General features: G+C 42.4%; 1 pseudogene across 1 annotated transcript in view; it reads right to left on the bottom strand.

The window, feature by feature from the left end:
- The window catches only part of LOC102748274 (small ribosomal subunit protein eS17 pseudogene), a 52,787-nt pseudogene that overhangs the window by 10,262 nt on the left and 20,025 nt on the right, over positions 1-22,500 (bottom strand). The window contains exons 5-6 of the transcript XR_014139844.1: positions 14,022-14,133; positions 11,411-11,721 (exon numbers count right to left, since the gene is read on the bottom strand). The product of XR_014139844.1 is annotated as a small ribosomal subunit protein eS17 pseudogene (transcript). The remainder of the gene's footprint in view (positions 1-11,410; positions 11,722-14,021; positions 14,134-22,500) is intronic.

The following is a 22,500-nucleotide window of genomic DNA, read 5'->3' as shown; positions in this document are numbered from 1 at the left end:
CCACCCCCCACTCCAACAGCACTCAGTTTGTTTCCTGCGATTAAGAATTCCTCATATCAGTGAGATCATATGATACATGTCTTTCTCTGTTTGACTTATTTCACTCAACATAATACAAACTAATATTTATTAAAAAAAAATAATTTGCCATTCATGCAATCCTCCAAATAACCCAGATATCTCCCCTCCTCCCAGCCCCAGGTCAAGAGAGGCCACCATAGAGAGGCAGATTTGGTCTGAATTGCTTAAATCCACTCTAAAATTTTATTTTAAATTGTTTTCTGGTGGTATGCCCTCAGCTTGTAAAAGAGATAGCATTTTTAATATGAAATTTGCTGTCATGTTTGCTTTAAGGATGTTGTTGAGGTCTTGTCCACTACAGCAGGCAATGTCTCCTTTAAGAGGCCTCAAGAGAAACATTCTTTTCATAGCTATTGCTAAAAAAATGTTTTGCTTCTCCTTAACAGAGAGCACGAGTTTCAAGAAAATGTTTTGACAGTGCAATCCAGGTAAGCCAATGTATTCTATTCTTTTTATCGGCCACTAGGAGACTAGAGCTGACGTTCTAGCATATGAACTAGTATGTGTTATACGGTATTCTGTAGTGTGTAGACCAATATTGCCTTTTTTTATATATAAAATCTTTTTACAGGCAATATTGGTCCACACCAACATAGCACCAGTGGTATGAATTTAATCTTTTAAAATCATCATCTAGACAGCAAAAGACCAAAAAATAAAATTTTGGTCAACTGATTATTTTAAAAATATTCTCAATGCACATTATCCTCAGTTCCCTTATCAACTGAAACATGTAAGTGCAGAAAAATACCCCATTTAATGTATATTAGTACTTCATATACCAGCTACCATGTAAGACTTCATACCATACATTTGTGCCCTAAACTTTTACCTATCCTTGTCTTATTCTATCTTTATTTTCTCTTTCCCTTGACTGTCTGTATAATTATATTATAATTATGTATAATATGTACACATGTACAGCACATATATTCATATATATCCATAAATAATGTATACATACGCATATATTTCTACAATGCACTATCTCTTATGGTAGAGTCATTTTTATAACATTTTTGGAAAGTGAAAATATCTCAGTAAAGCAACTGCTGTACAGAGAAATAGGCAGGGCCAGTCTGGAGACAGGGAGACCCGGCAGAGAAGGATGGCCCAAGTAATAGGCGAGGCCAGTGTGAGCTAAGGCCACAAGTGTTCACATGCGGAGAAGGAAATGGGATGAGAGAGATTTGTGAGGCAGAAACATCTCAACTTAACGACTGGTTAGTTGGGACGGGAAGAGAAGTGCCTTCTAGGTTTCTGGCTTAGACGGCAGAGTTACCGGCCAGGGCAGGGAGCGGTCTGTGAGGAGACATGCAGCACTCATTCTTGCACACCTTGATTTGAAGGAAACTGTCTAGGACAGCCAGATGGAGATGTCAAGTTTCCTCTACCACTCCATAAATTTCCACTCACGTTCATTTGCTCCCATTACTTTTCTCTGCCTGGAATACAGCCACTTTTGCTTCTAATACTGACCAAATTGGAGCCATCTTTCTGGGCCCAGTTGAGTTCCTAAGCTCCCAAAGAAGCATCTTTGCTTATTTCTTTCGTCTGACTCCCAATAGCTCTTATGACCAGTATTCTGTTCAGAGCAAAGGCTTCAAGGGTCCCATGTTGCTCCTGTTTTATCTCAAAAGTGAAATTCATCTACTTATTCATTCAGCTCCTGTTTAGTGAGAACCATCCACATGTCCTGGCTAGGTGATGGGCACAGAGATGGTTCAGGCATGGTCCTGGCTGTCTATTGGAAGAGAAGACAACACTCCATAAACAGGTCACTGTATGACGTCTGAAGGCACACGAGGTCCATTCTCTTTTTATAGTTTCTCACAGTGGCTCGCTCAGGCTACACACAGAGCCAAGCCTCAACAAAGAGCATATCAACTGGTGGATTATTGATTCAAGCTTGCAGGAGAGAAACCATAGCAAAACCTGGTGGATGAAATCTGGTATCTTTTTGAGCCACCAAAATCCCCTTATACAATTTGAGTCGTGACAGCAAGCAATAGAGGCCCTGTCCCTACACAGTGGCTTTCATCTGCTTAGCCATATTAGGTCAGCTCTTGCTGCTTACACCCAGAAGAGGCAAAAATCTCATCTGAAGCTCTGAAATGGCCAGCAAGTTTTGGCTCTTGCAGACTGGACTTTATTTTTAATAGCGCGTGAGAAGAATTAGAGCCAAAAGCTACCTTTCTATTCGGATACATAAGGCAGGAGAGGTGACTTAGTCATGTTGCAGAAAGTAGTGAATTGGGACATGGAAAGAGTTATCTCCAGGCTCTGAATCTGCCCTTAACTAACTGCTTTGACTTGGGCAAGTGGCTCCCTGCCCTAATTCATAAAAGTAGGTAGCTAGAAAGGTGATATTTCAGAACCTTTTGTGTTCTTCTCCTTCTGCTTTGTTTTGTGAGATTAAAAGAAAAAAATGTCTTAGTTAAGAGTTTTCCTGAATGACAGTTACTCAGAGTGAGTTCTCTTGGGCTCCAACCATGTCAATGGGAAGATCTAGATGTAGAAACTACCAGTTTTAGAAGTTAGGCAATACTTGGGTGTTGTCTTGGAGAAACTTTTCCACTGCATGAGAATGATTTATCCAGAAGGGACAATGTGCCTGGGTTGAGGTGGTGTCCTGAAGTCTCAACACCTCCAGCTTGTTGCCCCGGAAGGTGAAGGCATGGCAGAGAGTCCTCAGCAGGGCACCATGGAGAAAGCTCTAGGCCTGAAATGGAAGACGTCACTCCTGGCCCCACCACTTGCTGCTGATGGGGCTTGGGACAAAGTTTGAGATCTCTCTAGACCTAAGTCTCTTTGCTTAAAACATAAGGGTTTTTCTTTAATTTCCCATCTACCTCTAGTATCCTATAACCTCTTATAAAGTGCATGCACATGTGGGTATGTGTGTGGTTTGCAGGAAACACTTTGTTTAAAACTGCAAGTTCTTGGGGCACCTGGGTGGCTCAGTCGGTTAAGTGTCTGCCTTCGGCTCAGGTCATGACCTCAGGGTCCTGGGATCGAGCCACGCATCAGGCTCCCTGCTCCGCGGGAAGCCTGCTTCTCCCTCTCCCACTCCCCCTGCTTGTGTTCCCTCTCTCGCTGTGTCTCTCTCTCAAATAAATAAATAAAATCTTTAAACAAACAAACAAACAAAAAAACTGCAAGTTCTTTTAGTTTTCATAATGACTGCATCTGACATTTCTAACATTCTGAAAACAGTTTCTCGGCTTTCTTCAGCGCAGCACAGAGTTGTGAAAAGCGCACAGACTTTGAAAGCCCGGAGACCTGGGTCCACGATCCGCCACATTGGTGGCTCTGAGCACGTCACATCTAATTTACAACGTTCATTTACCTCCTCCAGAAACTGCACATGACAATATCGCTGGTGTACATTTTTGTCGTGAGGAGCGTCTGGTACAGACACGGCACAGTCCATCTTTGATAGTTGGTAACTCTTCTCTTGTAATGTCTGCAGGCTTTACAAAGACGTTTGAGTCTACTAATCAAATGACTAATGGATGAACAACGCTGTCATTTTTTTTTGTTTTTTTAGAAAAAAATGAGTCTTTATTTTTGACTCATTTAGCAAAACATTTTAAAATCCAACAACGAATGCTTGTTGGCAGCTCAGAGGCTATGTGGCACTGGGGAGGGGCTGGTTATTTGCCCCGGGTGAGAGCTCCTGGTGGTATCCTCTCTCCAGCTAGAGCAGGAGGCTCTCCTCTGAAAGGAGGGAGAGTGGCTGTCACTTTTTTTTAAATTTATTCTACAAAAGGATGAGGTACAGCGTCTTGTTGCAGGAGAAAAAATATGCGCAAACTCTACAGGCTCCGTTTCTTCATTTATAAAATCGGGGGCTGTACCAGATTATTCTTAAGGCCTCTTTATGAGTTTATAATTTTGGCTTATAAACTGGATCTGGATATAATTTCAAAGCAATTTGAAGAGATAAATTCCAAAATGGAGTTTTAAGACCAACAGCATCATTGCAATAAATTAAAATATGACCACTTTAGAAGACAATGTTCATTTGGATGTGTAATTCAAGTCAGGTTATTTTAATAGTATTTATTGGATGCCTACTTTGTTACATTCCAGTGGCTTGGTTACTTTTGCAGCCACACCTCAGACATGTGGGAAGAACAGGAAAAGATGGAGGAAGAGATGGAGACAGAATGAGGTAGAAGGTCAGGACGAGAGTAAGGACTAGGTGAGGCTGGTGGTGTCTTCCGGCCAGACACTGACTCTTTTACACAGTACGTCCTACTTGACGCAGTGTAGCCCCGGAAGTAGCTTAGAAGCACTTGTAAATTGAATCATGACCTATTGGAAACACTTCTGTGATAAAACTTCTTTGTCAAAAGAGATGTTACTTCCTCATTCTAAATCTATATTGGATCTGCTTAAAGGAAAGTTCAACTCTAGTTCTTTTCCTGGAGAGGAAAAGTGATGTCAAGCTACCCTGATGAGAGCCCGGTGTGGGAACAGCTTGTCTGGCCTCCTGGGCTCTCTGGGGAAAAGTAGATGGAGAGGAGGAACAGACACATATTCCAGAACTGGACTTTGAATGGGCCTTTGGCCAAACTTGGCCCAGTTTCTCAACTGAGAGAAAGCACTGACCAAAGCTGAATGCTGACTCCAAGCCAACTTGCTGTGGACACATCGTCCTCTGCCAGGCAAGCTCAGCGCCCTCTCCCAAGGCACTTACCCAGCCAGGAGGAGGAAATGCTGGGACAAGACGCTGTGCCTTTTCCCCCTTCTTTACTGCCTGGTGCCAGCTTTTGTACAGCTCTCACGACTAGGGGAGGGGACGGAGAGGGAAGGAAAAGACGGGCAAGCAGAGAGAGAGGAGATAGGGCCACCCATGGAGATGCAGGGTGCAGAGAAAGCCAGGAAAAGCCAGGAGGGAGTCGCCACGGAAGAAGAAAACAATTCAAACAAACTTGGGGACTAAGGGAAAAATGAAGGGCTTCAGGGAAACCTCATGAACATGATGGAAAAGAAGGAGGAAGGGAAGGGTCCAAGGATGAAAAGCTATCTGGGAAGAGATACAGAGGAGTTGGATCAAGTCAGAGCTCCACCAGGTGCGAACCCATACCCCAAGTTCAAACCTTCTTGATTTAGAAAAATGTCCTGTGATTAACTCATCAATATGAAGCCCAGTGTATAGGAATTTCCTTTTAACTGTTGCTTCTTTACATACTTCTGGAATGACAAGGAATTTAAGCATGTTAGCTCATTTTCCAGAAAGATTCATGGCAGGATTTCTAACTCTGCAGAGACTGCATTTGCAGAATTTGTAACAGGAATGGCATGCTGAAATGTTGGTGGGGGTTGAAGAGGAGGAGGGGTTAATATTCAAAATTAGGCTGGCGTTCAATTTGAAGTCACTGCTTTCGTTTCAATATAAACGTAAGGAATCGAAGAACTGCATTACCAGGCAATCAAGGTTCTAATATCCAACATGCCCTGTCCTGGGGAGAACACAAACACATGGGACTCATAGATAATTCAAATGTCCCCTCAGTGCTCCATTTGTCCAAGCAGTTATGTCAGAGAATAAGATTGTATGGATCTTAGTTCTTTCGCGGTACCTGTCTTCCTAGAGGTAGATGTTTCAGACTGAAGAAACAAAGAGGAGCAGAATCAAATGGTTGAAGTAACCTACACATTATGAAAATAGCCCCTGGGAGATAAACAAAGGTAAGAGGCAACATCTGTAATGGCTAAGTCACAGGATCAGCCAATCCAATTCCACCATGGACATAAACAGTCCCTATCAGCCCTGAGATAACACTCCCAGAGCAGCTGATTCTTCTTCTCAGAGGTGTGTGCACACTTGGAACTAATTACTAATAATTTAGTAATTATTCATTTAATATCTGTCTTCCTCTCCAGACTGTAAGCCTATGGAGGGGCTTTTCTAGGTGCTCAACAAATGGGAGGTACCAACAAATCTTGATTATCTGACTGCAAATACCACACCAGTGAACCATGTAGAAAACACATCTCTCGCTGTGTTGTGGCTAATTTAGAAGAAGTGGCACAGAATAGTGGAAAAGCCCTTGATATCAAGACAGCAGCTCTGCTCATGTCCCAGCTCTGCTATTAACTTGTACAACTTCGGTCAAGTCACTTCCCCATCTCGAGCTCTGACTCCTTTGCTATGAAATGCCAAGACTAGATTCGACAACCTCTGAGGCCAACCGGCTCTCATAGTCTGTGATTCAGCTTCCGTGTAAAGTGGACAGGGGAGGTTTATTTGTGACCACAACAAGATATTAGGAACTCATAAAAATGCCAAATACCACCTAGAGGAAAAGTGGGAACAAGATTTTGTATGAAATATGCTTGAGTTGCATGATGCAAATGTTTCTTTTGTGAGAGAAGGAAGGCCATAGGATATGATTACTTACTCTGCCACTGAGCTTCCTGGGCAGGTCTGGCCAAGCTAAAGATACCTATCGCTCTTGTTCAAGGTCCATTTCCTACTGAGTTGTCACATTGTTGAATTATAGTCGAGCTGAAGTCCAAAAGGGGAAATATTTTGCAATCTAGGGTTGGACCCTGGAGCTATACAATCATGATTACTGATACAGAGTTTCCCAGAAATACTCTGCACGCCAGGGCCACACTGAGGAGCCCTCACATTTGGTGCGCCATTTTGTGAACTGTCTCCCCCCGCGGCGCTGCTGGTCTGTGAAAGTTTTCCAAAGGAGCTGGTGAAAAGATCTCATTTTGCCTCCCGTTGAACTATTTCTTTTCTTTAATTATTTATGAAATAAACTTTTAAACAAGACTCTTTTTAATAGCTCAGTTTAAAAAGCACTTTAGGAATAAGGCATATTTATCTTCACAAAAAGAGTAATCTGTGTATTGAGCCAGAGGATAATAAGCCTGGAGCTTCCTGAGTCTTAACACAGATGCTCTTTTGACGGATGTTGACTTTTAAAATTCCCACCATCCTAAGAGAGTTCTTCTTCATGGTGGTATTTGCCCACTTGTGATTACGGACCTAATCATTTATGATCGTGGTGATAAAAGGATAGGCATTCCTGGATAGGTATTCAGAAGCTACAGCCTTTCCACCAGTTAGTGTATGACTCTGAGCAAATCCCTGCCTCTCTGAGCCTCAATTTGTTTCCCTGTGAACTATTCAGCCCGGTGCCCAGAAGCTCCAGGTTCTATGGAGAGCCTTTGAAGTCAAGGTGAGAGGCAGGTGGGAAGACTAAGAAGCAGATAAGCGCTGGGTTTCCATAGCGGGAGTTCATTTTTGTATTTTATGCATTCAGAGTCTGCATAAAATTTCACTGAAGAAAGGATTCTGCTGCTTATAAAGAGTTTGAAAAGCACAAGACTTGATGATCTCTAAAAAATATCCTCTGAGTTCATGTTCACATAAATTTGTGAACTCAGATACGTAAACACACACACTTGCACACCCTCTCTCCACACTGCAAAAACCAAAACTGGTTAATGTTCCATGGCTCATGTTGAAAAAGAATCCTGGTTTCGTTTTCTTTTCATGCTGCTGTCCCCCACAGACTGCCCCCCAGGTGCTACTGGGAGTTGGAGAAGCACTGTTATTTGGCTGAGTCTTCAGTTGAAAGCTTAGTTAGAATTGGAGCTTTAACTTTTAGAAGGGACGCTTAGAGCTCACCTATCTACCCCTGCACCTTGTATATGAGGAATCTAATGCGTGAAAGGTGAGTGGCTCGCCCAACGTCACATAACCAGTTGGTGGCAAAGCCACGGTCAGAAACCAGGTCTCTAAATCCCAGCCAGGGCCCTTTCCAGTGCACCATGCTCTTGGAAAATGAGGGAACCACAAACAGGATGTCTGGATGTCTTCTGTTGATGATTCAAAAATAAAAATATTCCTCATCTGCCTCTGTGGTATGGGTTGATCTTTAGATCTACCAAGATCCTAAAAAAAAAAAAAAAAAAATAGTGCCTGGACAAACACACACACAGGCACTTTGCCAAGGGGATAAGAGGTAATGAAAAATCTTTGGCAAGTGGATACTTCAAAGCTTCAGAGGGTTTATCTAAAGAAGACTTTGAATAGAGTGCAATGTTTTATGGGTTCTCCTAATCCCCAGTAAATGTGCCTTGCTGAATAAGCAGAAACATTCTTAATGACTACTGGAGAGTTACAGACCCAGTGGTTGTGTGTTAGTGCTTGGTTTCCTGGGACCTTTCGTCTCCTGCAGTACAAACCTGGAGATAGAATTTGGGTCTATGCCACTGGTTCTGAGCTGAAGTCTTCAGTGAACCTGAGGCTTTGCCCTCCAAAGGTTGGCAGCCAGTTACTCTTTACTCAGCCCTATCAACCCCTGCTTCTACTGTCACTAACTGTCTCCACCTCTCTCTCCACCATGAAGAATATCCTTTGATCTCAGTTTAGCCTCACGATATCCCCGGAGGTGTGTCCTATGTGTGTCCAGAACCTGTTCTCAGCTGGGAAGTGGGTGGTGGGTGAGCATCTGAGATAGGTAGTTTGTTGAGTTCAGGCCAGGAGGGGGACCCCACATCCGGGAAGTCTAGGGGAGTCAGGTCATGACGTGGAAGGCTAGAGGTCTAGAGAAAACAGAGGCCCAAGGCCCTGTGGTTCAAGATTCAGGGAAGTAGACTGAGGGCTAGGGGAGCTGAGGGGCTGTAAGGGCAGCAAAGCCAGCAAGCACTCCCAGCCTTGCTAACCCTGCCCATCCTGCTTCTGGGGCCTTGGGCCATTCCATTTTGGGCAGCAACTTCAGTGGGGTTGGAACTGTAAGACTTTATCCAAGTCTTTTGGAGCTTACACTCCGTGGGTGTAATAAACAAATGGGGCATTTGCAGGGCGGGCGAGACTTCAGGCTCTAGGCTACAAATTTGAGCCCTATGGCTTTCTGAGGTCCTTTTCAGGGCTCACACTGGGTCTCCTAAACTTACTCTCCCTTTTGAAACAGCTCTACTTTAAAAAATCCATCCCCCTCTTGACAATGAAAACTCCTTTTCAGGAGATAGAGGGTTTGTTACTTGACCAGTGTGTGGATTGATGTGACACACCAAAGCAAGGCCAGCATGCTTTAACAAAACCCACCAAAGAGCACAGGGTAAGAGGAGGTACCAGACACAGAGACTGAAGTGAAGTAAAGCAGAATTGTTGTTTTCTCTACCTTCTGCAGCAAAGGAAACAAAACAGGAATTGAGAAGAGTCAAGGTTAGGATAGGCAGGGCCTCCCCCAAGGCTAAGTCTGTAAAAAAATGCTAGATGATGGAATGAAAATTCAGGAAGAAGACAGACACACTTTAAAAAAATACAGTAAGTTCCAAAAATGATTCATGCAGGATATCCGATTTTTTTTTTTTGTGGAAATTTGAAAGAAAAATCAGGAAAATGACAACACTCTTCTACCTGAAGTGAAAATAACTCATGTCCTTTCTTCCAACCTCAGGTCTGGTAAGTCTTTATCTTGTAAAGTGGGGTGGAAGGAAAATAGCTGTGACTCCTATCCCGTGTTGAAAGCTTGAAGATTTTCAAGACAAGAAATAGCTCAGAGGTAAATGGCAGACAAAAACTCTGGGAGTGAGAAGGGTCTGCCTGGGGAAAGAGAGACAAGAAGGTATTGGGAAAAAATGAAGGGGGTCCACATAGAACACTTTTTATCAGTCAAGGAGCATTCGCATGAGGATACCCTAATGGCAGTAAGGCTCCACACTTGCTTATAAAGCAAGAAGAATGATGAGAAAGAGCCTGCATCCAACTTGCCATGTCTCACCACAACCATCTAAAGTCTAACAATGAGAACATCCTCAAAGTTCTGGGTATGTGTTCCCTTGGGCCAACCACCTACATTACAGTAACTGAATTAAACCTAAGACATTTTCAGTGTGGATCTCAGGGAGGCCTAGGGAGGACATGTCTTTTGTTAAGAGAGGAATCCAGAGAAATTTGACAGATGTGCTGTAATAAAGATCATTCACTGAGCATATGCTTTAAAGTCACCTACTTGTTCTGCAGAGTCATGGGGCTCTATGGGTTTAGAAGGTAGAAACACTGATCTCATGTCAATTGTATTAGTTATCTATTGTCATGCAACAAATTTTTTAAAATGTGACCCAACTCTATGCTGTCTACAAGAAATAAACTTCAAATATAATGATATAGTCCGCTTGAAAGTAAAGGAATGGACTAAGGTGGGGTATACAAACACTAACCAAAGGAAAACAGAAGTGGCTATATTAATATCAAATAAAGTAGATTTCAGAGCAAAGAAAATTTCCAGAGACAGAGAGGGGCATTACGTAATGATGAAAGGTCCACCAAGCAGACATAACTATCCTAAATGTGTATACACCAAACGACAGAGTTGCAAAATATGTGAAGCAAAACCCAATAAAACAGAAAGGAGAAATAGACAAATCTACAATGATAGCTGGAGACGTCAACACCTCTTTCTCTCTCAACAACTGATAGAACAACTAGTCAGAAAATTAGCAAAGATATAAAAGAATTCAACAAGGCCATTAACCAACAGGATCTGATTGACATTTATAGAACACCACCCAACAGCAGAATATACATTCTTTTCAAGTCCTGAGGTAACAGATATGTCTTTGACTATTTTCAAAGCCCAGGCATATCTCACATAGAGCTTATGCATCCTTATGTCTCTGACATATGACATAATTTTCCCTTTCATTAGGAATGCATAAATGTAGTAAGTTGCATATACATAAATTAATTTATTCCATTTGCATCCTTTATTATGTATCAGGGACTGTGTTAAAGGCTTGGTTCCATGAAGAACTCGGCCAATCCCTGACCAGAATTGCATGGGGAGTCAGAGTTCCAGGTGGTATGAAAGTTGAGTGAATATTTGGAATAAAGTGGGAACACAAAGGGACAGATTCCAGCTGGTGTGGGTACCAGGGAGAGGAGTCAGAAAAGGCCTCAGAGAGGACGAAGTTTCATTCGTGTCAATTCCTGATAGATGATTAGGTGTGATCTAGTCACCCTGAGACAACGAGAGTGACCACACCCCTCAGGTGCATATTTTTCTGTGCATATACAGGCAGCATATGTATTTTTCGATATCCCAAGTAGCCATGCCAACCTTGTAGCTGAGGCACCCAAGAAAGAAAATCCACTGCACTACAGCACCTTCAGATCATTTCTATCTATCTCTAGGTCCAGGCAGGTAGGAAGAAACTTGGTTCCAACTGCCTTGCTCCTATCATTCCTCCATTCTCTCTTCCAGCTGGTGAGGCCCAACAGTCATGGATCTTCCAAAGCTAGTGAAGTCAGGATAGAATTTCTGATAAATGGTCATTTAAGTTCTTTACCAACCTTTTCCTGTCAGTTCTAGCTCTGATCCTCTGACTTGTTTCCCACAAGCTTGTCAAGCTTCTCAGTCAGGTTAGTCGGACCCAGTTGTATACCGGGTGTCCTCGTTCTGCTTGTAGAAAATAGGCGTCTGTTACCTAACTCCTCCATCTCCACAGGCACATGGAGAGCCGAAGGGGGGCTCATTTGTTTTCTTGTGGTACTATCAGCATCCTTGGGAAAGTATTCCATAGACAAACTGATTTTGGGACACTGGGGCATTTGATGGGAGGAAACGATCCATACAAAGAGTGAATTTTGTACAAACAGCAACTCTGTGAAGGGGAAAACATGACATCCATGGACACTCATTCATGCCCCAGGGTAATATATAGATCTGTTTATCTTCTGAGTCAAACAAATAAACAGACATATAGTCCAAGGCTCCTTTTCCCTCCCCGTGGCTGAGGAGGAAGAAGGCCTGTGATTCATTTCCACAGACTCCCAGTCACTCCTGAGAAGCACACTCACAGCATGTTTACATATCACAGCCTTCCGCTACTTCACCAAATGCCTCCTGGCCTTTGCTCAGTGAGCCAGTCGGACTCCCAGAAAATCCTTCATTCTTTCCCAACTGTGCCGCCCAAGCCAGATGTTCTCTATCAAGAACACCAAGTCCTGCCCGGAGGTCGTCGCCAGCAAAAACTCACGAGTGGCCCTTGCCTTTGGGAGATGATGTCATGCCTTGTGGCGATGTGTGCTATAATCTCCCCCCGAGGCGGAAGACAGGGTGGACTGACAGGGGGCTGGGGTGGGGGAGCGGGTGGGCCAACCCTCTCCCCTGTGATGGGCGGCTGCAGTGTGTAAGCCAGCCTAGGAGAGCACCCCTTGTCCCAGGCATCTCCAGGACAGGATGCTATAGCTCCTTGGATAGTTCCCAATGCCCTCTGCATGCAAGACGTTCTTCTGAAGATAATGCCGCACAGAGCTCCCAGCACGGCCCCACCATCTGTGCAGAGGGCGAGGTCTGACACGTCTGGTGAGAACTCAGCAGTCTGGGGGAACGTACTCGAAGCAGCAGGAAGGGCAGCCCCAAAGCCGAGCACTCTACACGGCAGGGCGGGCTCTGAGGGCCTCGCTCACTCTTCGTGCACAGGCATACTTCTAGCCCCTAACAGCATGTTTATGGACCTACCATGCTCTCCGATTTCTGAGCCCACAGCCAACGGCAGCCGATTCTCAGGCGATCCTGGAACTGGCAGGGACAGGCCTAGTGACATTGCCTCACACATAGTAGATACTCCATGCCTATTTGCTGAACAAAAGAATGATCAAAGGCATTGGAAAAGGCACAGCCAACAGGAAGAGAGGGCCCTCCAAAACCACTCAATCTGTTAAAATGGATGTTCTCATGCCTGGGGTCTTTTAGCACAAGGGAAAGTGCTCCAAATTGCAAAGTGCCTGCTTGGAGCTGGGTACTTAATTTATTATCTCAATTACTTACATCGTCATCCTGTATGAGGTATTCAGAACGCATTTGACAGACAAGGAAATGGAAGCACGGAGAAATGGAGTGGTTTGCCCCGGGTCCTTCAGCCAGGAAGGAGGAAGGCCTTGGTCCCAGCTCAGATCTGCCTCAAAGGCCTGTGCTGTCAACCATATAGCTATCACCTCTTCTCCTTCCTGGACCAGTCCAACCCTCCGCCTATCCCTCTGTGTTGTTTTTAACAGATGCCGAACTGGTTTCTCTATCTCCAGTCTGTTTCCAGCCCGCTATCCCATGCATCATTTTTCAGGCTCTACCCAAATAATCTTTATCAAAGCCAATGCAGACCATGCCATTCCCTGTTAGAAACCTTAGGCACCCCTCGTTGATCTGGCACACCAGGCCCTTCCTGAGCTGGCCCCACTATGCCTTTCCAGAGTCATCTCTGCCCCTTCCCACTGCACTGCCCACATCCTGGCCATTCTTCTGCTTTGTTTATGGGACTGCATCAGCTGAGAAGCTCCCCTTCCTCCTCTTGGCCCAAGGAACAGGACCCTGCCATCCACCACCACACTGCCACCAACATCACCCTCCTCCCCCGATCATCAAGGTCCTCTTCCAACGTCATCTCATCTGTGACACCTTCTTGGACTTGCATGCAACAGCCCTGCACTGAATTCCCACAACACAGCATAAATTTTCTATCAGGCAGGGATTTTGCTTAATAGATTCCCAATTCCTGGCATAGAGCCATATATACAAATAATGAATAATGGCCAACAAATGATAGAAAACAGTCAATGCTCATGGACGGAGTGATCAGGTTAAATGATGGCAAGAATGCAGAGTGTGCAGTTGATTTTAGAATGATTTACGTTCATGAACATTTGCATTCGTAAAAAGTGTTGTGCTTAAAGAGGTAAATTTCAGTTATATGGAAATATACTTCTATGGCACACCTCATTCCCTCCCAATTCCAGAGGAATAAAGACATTGTTTTAAACAATCAACTCCAGGCCCTGGTCCCCAGCCTTAGTTCATAGGCAATCTCTATATAACCAGAAGATAGAGTTTACATATATAAATTCTACAAATTCTGTATGCCATGTACCTTTTCGGTGGTCATCTCAGTGGGCAGTCCGCACTTACCGGGACGGCCCCGCAGTGGAGCCAGGCGGGCTGAGGGACGTGTGTGATGTGGGCTGGCTGGCTCCTTGATGTACCACCTTGCACGTCGTAGTGTAGGGCTCAGTTTCCTCAGCTATAGAAAGGACACAACATGGCTTATCAGACGGGATGGTTTAACAGGAACACAGTTAAACTCTTTGGACTAGGATCTCATTAAATTTGAATATGGATGGGAGCGAGGGTGAAGTTTACCTTTGTACTATTCATGAAAGAAAAGGTTTAGAAAACCAAGAACCATATCAACCACATTGCTGGGTGGAGGGATGTGAAAATACCTAAGCAGATAGACTGTCTTTCAGCCACTTCAAACACCAGGAAAGCATATATTTGCACGTAGATGAATGACAGGACTACCTCCGCCTGGAACAGCTTTTCCGTGTTCCCCTTGTGCCTAACTAACTTTTACGTACCCTTCAAGTCCTGCCTTACCTGTCACTCCCCATGGAAGTCGCCACTGACCCCTAGACTAAGTGACTCACTCCTATTATACTCTCAGACTACCCTACATCCTCCTTTTTTTTTTTTTTTAATTTATTTATCAGAGTGAGAGAGAGAGAGCACAAGCAGGGGGAGCGGCACGCAGAGGGAAGTGCAGGCTCCCCACCGAGCAGGGAACCTGAAGTGGGGCTCAATCCCGGGACCCTGGGATCCTAACCTGAGCTGAAGGCAGACGCTTAATGACTAAGCCACCCAGGTGCCCCTCCTCTTTCTTTCTTTCATCAACTATGTATTAAATGCCTACTTTGCATCAGATTCTATGTTAGGTGATGACGTCGACACGATTTTCTGCGCAAAGCAACTCACTGCATCCCACTCGTGTGTATACAGAACCCCCATAATGCTTTGCAGCCCTTGTCTATGGAGGTATTGTTCTCCAAAACCAGGCTGTAAGCTCCTCGAACTCAGAGTTGGGGTCTTGCCCATCTGACATCGCCCACAGCGGCACAATGAGTGGCACAGAGTAAGTATTTCATAAGTACATGTGGAACGGTGAGAACATTTCCATCGCCTCAGAAAGAAACCCGTATCATCTGCAGTCATTTCTCCTTCCTTATTATCGCATCCCTTGGAAACCACGAATACACCTTCCATCTTTCATATAAATGGAAATGATGTGTTGTTTTCTGTCACATGCTTCTTTCAGGTAACATAATTTTTTTAAGGTTCAGCCATGTGATAGCATGCATCAATACTTCATTCCTTTTTATTGCCAAATAATATTCCATTGTATGGATATGCCACGTTTTGTTTATCTATTCATCAATCGAACATTTCAGATGTTTTGGCTTTTTGGCTATTATAATCAACACTGCCATGAACATTCATGCACAGGTTTCTCTGTAAACATGTTTTGAATTCTCTGGATATATATCTAGGAGTGGCATTGCCGGGTTATATGGTAACTATATGCTTAACATTTTGAGAGAAAAAATGTCCAAAATGGCTGCACCATTTAATATTACCACTAGCAAGGAATAAGGGCTCCAAATTTCCCACATCCTCATGAACATTTGCTATTGTGTGTCATTTATTTTAGGCATCCTAGTGGGTGGGAAGTGGTATCCCATTGTAGTTTTGGTTTGCACTTCCCTAATGGCTAATGATGTTGAGCATCTTCATGTGCTTTTAGCCATTTGTATATATTTTTGGAGAAATGTCAATTCAAGTCCTTTGCCCATCTTTAAATTGAGGTTATTTGTCTTTCTGGTGTTATTGTTGGTTATTTATTATGTTTGTCTTTCTGGTGTTATTGTTGGTTATTTATTATGGATAAAGTTTCTTACCAGATATATGATATCCTCTCAGTCTATGGGTAGTTTTCATTTTCCTTATGCTGTCCTCTGAAGCAAAAAAATTTTTTTTATTTTGATGAAGTCCAATTTATCTGTTTTTGTTTTCCTTTTTCATTTGTGTGTTTGGTGTCACAATCCAAGATCATTAAAATGTGTTCCTATGTATTCTTCTAAAAGTTTTATACTTTCAGTTCCCACATTGCAAGTTTATATTCCATTTTGAATTAATCTTTGTACCTGATGTGAGGCAGGAATTTAACTTCATTTGCTTGCATGTGGATATCTACTGATTTCAGTACCATTTGTTGAAAAGAATATTCTTTCTCCAGGGAATGTTTTTAAGAGAAATTAGAGATTCTTCAATAACAGGTGAGAACAGAACTAAGGAAATAGAGTTATTTACTGCTACTGCAGTGTTGCTATATTTAGAAAATAAAAATTCAGGACATCCAGTTAAATTTGAATTTCAGGTAAATAATAACTTTTTAGTATCAGCGTGTCCCAAATATTGCATGCAACATACTTATATTAAAAATAATTTGTTGTTTATCTTAAATTCAAATTTAACTGGATGTCTTGTAGTTTTTCTGGCAACCCTATGTAACGTGTCTCCATTTTATGAACCAAGCTGCTGAGGCCCAAAGAAAGTTATGCATTTCACAGAGATAACTGGAATTGTCACCATTACTGGAATGCCCTCCCAGCATCTTGTGTCATGTATCCAATACCATGTGACCTTGAATGTGTTTGTCTCCCAATAACTGAGTTTCTCCTATTGCAAAATTGAATTCTTACTAGAGATAAGAAGAGCCAGTAATTGTATGCAAGGCCTCTTTACACAGTGTCATATGCTTGCTAATTTAAAAAATTAAAAAAAACAAAACAAAACACTAAACTATCCTGTGATTTTGAGGTTTCTTTACACTTCCTTGACAGTTTTAGAGTCAGCCATTCCCTTTCTTCTCCATTCCATTTTGGTTTTTTTACAGGTAAGAAATTGAAAAGGCCTAGAGGATTGAGATGTAGTCCTGATATCTTCTATAATTGATATATACTCTGTTCAGGAAGAAAATCTCTACTTGTCCTTTAAAGGTGGCAAGCAATTTTTCAACAAGTTGACCAACATTCTCCCTTCTGTCGAGAGAGGACAGAATGTCCATCAGCCTCCAAGTAGACTTGCATCCATGCCCCTCAGGTCAGGTGTGGCTGGTTATCTAAACATAGACTGTGAACCAGGTAGCAGAGGCTGCTGGGTAGACCAGGCAACCACATTGAAGCAAGCTGTGAGAACTGCTCTTGGTATACCAGAATCTATGTCAGAATTATGGTGGAGACCTTGACCTTTACAGGTTGAAACCAGAAAGCATCCTGTGCCTACTTTGTAAAATCCATGATTTAATAGATAGCACCATTGTACATCCATAAATGGTCTACTATTTTCTCCATTAAGCACACATGTTCCAAGATTTATAAATTGCTGCATGACTCTCTATCAGATCTGTTTGATCCTTTTGGAGGACAAAACTTAAGTGCTACAGAAATGAGACATTTATGATTTTCTGATAGAATCTTTAAATAACAGCAGGTCCAAATGTCCTTTTTTTTTTTTTTTGACCATTTCTCAAGATTTCAGAGCAGATCCCTTTATACAGAAAAGATCTGAATATGTATTATCTTTTAGCACTTGCTAAAATTCCTTCTTTATAGTTCCCACTTGAAAAATTCCAAGAAAGAGTAATGATTCTTTACAAGTTATTTACCTAATTGATTCATGTGGCCTCTAAGTATAATTGTGAGATATTTACAGGATCTCAGGTCCCCCTGGAAAAGTCCTGATAATGATTATAATAAAACCTTAGCAAATTTTAATGAAGGGAGCCAAAGTAAAAAATAATCCAAAGAATTCTAAATTCTTTGGGATTGGGATTATTTGAAAGGTTGGGATTATTTGAAATTTTATACACAAATATCTATCTAGTTACCTAAAAATAAGCATATTGTTTCCTCAAAAGTGTTATGGTGATGGCCAAACTTTTAAAACTCCCTTAGAGTCTGAGATATTTTTTAAGAGAAAAAGTTCTTATTTTCTTCTGATTACAAACTGTAAAACACAAAATATAATTTAAAATACTTTTAAATACAGCCGGTATTTTAACCAAGGTCTTCTGCTTCAAATACAACCACACACAACATTTAGATGAGACATTATTTGTAACCAATATTGGTTTAATGAGAGTATATGGCTTAAATTAACATTATTAGCAAGGTTAACAACTTTGGCATTGATAGCTTTGGTGTGGTTGATATTAACGTCAATAATAAATAAGGAGAATGTTGACTGAAAGAAGCTGAAGACCTTGGAAAGCAATAAAAACTTTGGTATGCAAGGAGGGTCCTTTCTGAAGGACACATTTACAAGAGGCATGGCAGTTGGTTGATAATCTGCATCATTGCCAGGACAATCACATACTCAGGGGTGTATGGGTGAGGATCCATTTCTTCCAGCAGCCAGAGCTCAGACACCCCAGATTGTGGTTATCTCTGTCCTTGATGTTACAGCCTCTGGGGTCAGGAGTCCAGCTTGGAAACAGCTCCTCAATTACCCATTTATAAGGAGCCTTTCTGTGTAGCACCCTTGACATGTCCAGATTTCATGTTATCTTCCCTTTGATCTATAACAGTGTTTGAGCTTTGTCAAAACACAGGAGGCAGTGGGGAATCTTGTCAGGTTACCATAAAAGCCGAGCTAATTAAGTCATTGGACCCTTCATAAAAATCCCGCATGATGGCAAGTTGGTCTTCCTTTAGCTGAATAAAAGCAAGAGGAATTCTGGTACAACTAGGAAACTCTACAACATTTAAGTTAAGTACTCACCATCAACTTCTCTCTCTTTACTTCTACTTTTAAAATGTGCCTTAGAGGTTGGGAAGCTTTCAGATCAAAGTATACAAAAGGACCATTAAGTATCTCTCACTGTAGATTCTGCTGCACGTGAACTTATACTTGGACAGGAGAATTCAGAGTAGCGGCGGGCTCTTCTTGCAGGCTCTGCCTAGAGAATTCAAATTCATTCTTCAGGATTCTGCTCCTAGTTTTGCCTCATCTCTTAGCCACTCTGGCATCCATTTTCTTTACGTGTAAAATTAAGAAGTTAGATGAAATAATAGAACTCTAGATAATTTCCCACTTCCCAATCCTATGATTTCCAAATGATTTCTGGGAAAAAAAATCACTCCCACTTTTACTGAAGCTCTCCTGTCATTGGTGCCCAAGTGGAGGACGGGTGTGTTTGAATGTTGGGGAGGGGAAGGTGAGGGAGGGGCCAGGAAGGTGAGAAAAAAGCTCAAGGTCAATCAAAGCCTAGGCCGTGGTTTCCTGTCTGTCCTGAAAAAGGGGATTTCCCAAACTGCAGAGCCAAAGCCTTACTTATCACTTGTTACTCCACTCTGGATAACAATCAGCATAATTAACAATGGGTGTGCGCCACACAATCGAAAAGACCCAATGCTATTTGGCAACAAAAAGTTTCAAAAAGGAACTGTTGGCTCCCTTTTGTCTGCGCTTAGGTACAGATGAAAAACAGAGAAGTCAATTAAAATCATCCTACCAATTCTCCATTACTTAAACAAAAAAAAAGAGGTGAAAATAACTCCAGACTACGTAATGCATTTGAAGACAGTAACAGTTCTTAGTGTTTGCAGAATGTTTACTGAACGCTGGGAGAGAAGCTGGTTGTTTACAGAACTTCCTCATTCCAGAAAGATCTGTGACTACCTAAGCAGTTTGACTGTCCCCTGTGTGCAAAGGATGTGTTTTTTGAGCACACAAAAGAGAAGGCCATCCAGTGTCTCCCATGAGGTACTGTGTGGGAGGGAAACTCATTCTTAGCCAAATCACTGTCCTACAATGAAGCGCCTTACATGACCTGTGGGAGAATGAGTCAAGAAGCATCAAATCCATGAGAACAGCTTGTATTTATTTATAGCAGAAATCAGAGGATTGAGAACACATGGCTGGATCAGGAGCCAGAGTACCATGTATTAAAGCTGAGTGCCTACTAAGTGCCAGCCATGCTCTAGGCCCTAGGGACTCAGGGCAGAAACAAAGCCAACAGGGTCCCAGCCCTTACTGGAGCTTAGAGTTTAGCAAATGAGGCAGATGGTAAAGGAATCGAGCCAGGCTGAGAGTTCCTGGCTGTGCAGATATCCGGATTTTCCAAGCTGCAGAGATAGTTGGTCTTGAGTACAAGGTGCCAAAGAAGACGAGTTGGTCCCTTTTTGGTGGCATGAGACCTCGCACAACATCCATCCTCAGGACCCTCAGGGTGCATAATGGGAATAAATGGTGTCATATTCTGGGTCTCAATGTTTTACTAGTGACCAGGTACTTCCGTACATTATCTCATTTAAAAACGGGGTCACTGATGGAGCCTGGATACCATATAATTGTGGTGGTATTCCACTAGTAACGAGAATAAGCTTGGGTTCTTACAGGGTCTCAGCTAAGTGGATGGCTGGAGGCCAAGGGGCAGCATGGTGTCGTGGAGCATATCCTGGGTGTCCCAACTCCCCACCCCAGTATCACTATGCCAATCTGGGGCAGGGGGAGATGGCGGGGGGAGAATGTGCAAGTGATTTGCCTTATATTAAACTCAGAAATGTGGCCTTATTCTCCCTGTCCTCTCCCAATACAGCTTCTTAGATCAGATATCCTATCACTGAGGCTTGAGTGTGGAGACTGTAATTTTACTAATGTCAAGATTGTCTTATAAGCTACAATGTAAAAAGTTAAATGCACATATTCAAATTCCCACTAAATATGGATTTCCCTGGACAACTAACAAAGCAGTTCAGTAGACGAAGAGAAGATTTAGTTTTAGGAGGCCTAAAAATAAAATAGGCCACTAGCATCTTTACCCAGTAACACCAAAGACTAATGATAAATTAGAAGGAGAAATTCACTGATGGGCTATTTATTAGTATCCATGCAAAGCCCTTCACCAGCACAGTTTCCCCATTTCCCATTTCTCTTCCTTCAGTGTAATTTAATAACAGGAAAAAATATAAAATTAGAAAAAGTATAAAAATATTTCTGGCACAGTTACATTTAACATTAAGTTCTAACCAAAATTTGCTCAGAACAAAAGAGAATCTGGAAACCATGTAAACACTCCAACTGTCTGAATGAGTAAGGTAGAAAGTGGGAGGCAGATAGAATATATGGTAAAAGAAAGTATATGATTCATATTGTTGATAAAAATAGTTGTCCTTTAAACTAAAAATTTTCAATAATGCCTAAAATAAGTCATTGTCCAGGAACTTAATGGGGTCAAAATCTTTGCTGTGTCTCTTAAATTACCAGCCAATATTTTTTATTTCTTTTGGAGTAGGTTTTTTTTCTTTAGGTTTTTTTTTTTTTTAATAGTTTAGAAAGATTTCATTGAATTCTCTCCCACATAGCATTTAACTCTTGAAATATGGTCATTTAAAGGCATTTTGGATCTGACTAAATATTGGTGCAGCAGTGGGTAGTGGAAAGAGTGAAGGTGGGGGCCATTCATCATCTTTGTCTTCTTAATCTATGCACAGATCCCACTGAGATCCTGGAGGAGCATGATTTGTTAAAGTCACACTCTTCTGGTCATACTGGCACCCCTTCGATCATTTAGGCTAACCCCATTTTTTTTTAGAGAGAAAGAGAGAGAGCATGGGTGGGAGGAGCAGAGAGGGAGAGATCAAATCTTATGTGGGCTCCATGCTGAGTGTGGGCCCAATGCAGGGCTTGATCTCACCACCCTGAGATTATGACCTGAGCCGAAATCAAGAGTCGGACACTTAACTGACTGAGCCAACAAGCACCCCTCCCCTGCTTTTTTTGAGGCAATGAAAGAGAAACATCAATAGTTGGAGTGTGCTGAATTAGAGGTAGGGTTTTGATAGAGGTGGGGAGAAGAGGACTATGCTTTTCATGCATTTCATGAAGGAAACAATGTGAACAATTGTGGGCATGGGGTCAGGAGGACAGAACAGTTTACAGTAGCCCAGTTTGGCTGGTGCAAAGACATGAAGCAATGAAGAAAAGGAAAGGAAAGTAGGTTAGGGCAAATTGGTGAGATCTCCACCACAATTAAATGATACGGACCTCAGGCATGTCTATAGGTCTCGGCTAATTCATCTGTAAAACTATAAATTGGGAATCTACCTCATGTTTTTTTCCCCCAACTCCACATTTTCAAATGCCACACTACAGACTTGAATATGAGAAGAGGTTGGTACACTGATTCAAGAGTCCTTGACATCGAGGTGACCTTTAAAGCAGTGGTTGGTGAACTTACCAAAGGATAATGTGCAGAGAGACTAGAGGACCAAGAGTAAAGTATGAGGTCACACCCATGGTCAAAGGGAAGAAGAAAGAAGCGGACCACCAAGGAGGTTAAAGTATTGTGTGGAAAGGAAGAACAAAAGTCAGGATGGGACCCTCCCAACAGGGTCATTACCACAAGAAATCAAGAAAGATGGAAAATGCTCAAGGAAATGGGATTTGGCACTGAAATTCTGATTGCCGATCTTTAAGAGAACACAGTTTGTAATAAGCATGACTAAGAACAAGCAGCCCGTAGACCTGGCCCACACTGAGAATGACGAAG

The sequence above is a fragment of the Leptonychotes weddellii genome, chromosome 13, assembly GCF_054177405.1.
Source record: "Leptonychotes weddellii isolate Sample4059 chromosome 13, ASM5417740v2, whole genome shotgun sequence".
NCBI lineage: Eukaryota > Metazoa > Chordata > Mammalia > Carnivora > Phocidae > Leptonychotes > Leptonychotes weddellii.
The sequence above is the reverse complement of the archived record's forward strand: the minus strand, read 5'-3'. Positions and strand labels throughout refer to the sequence as shown.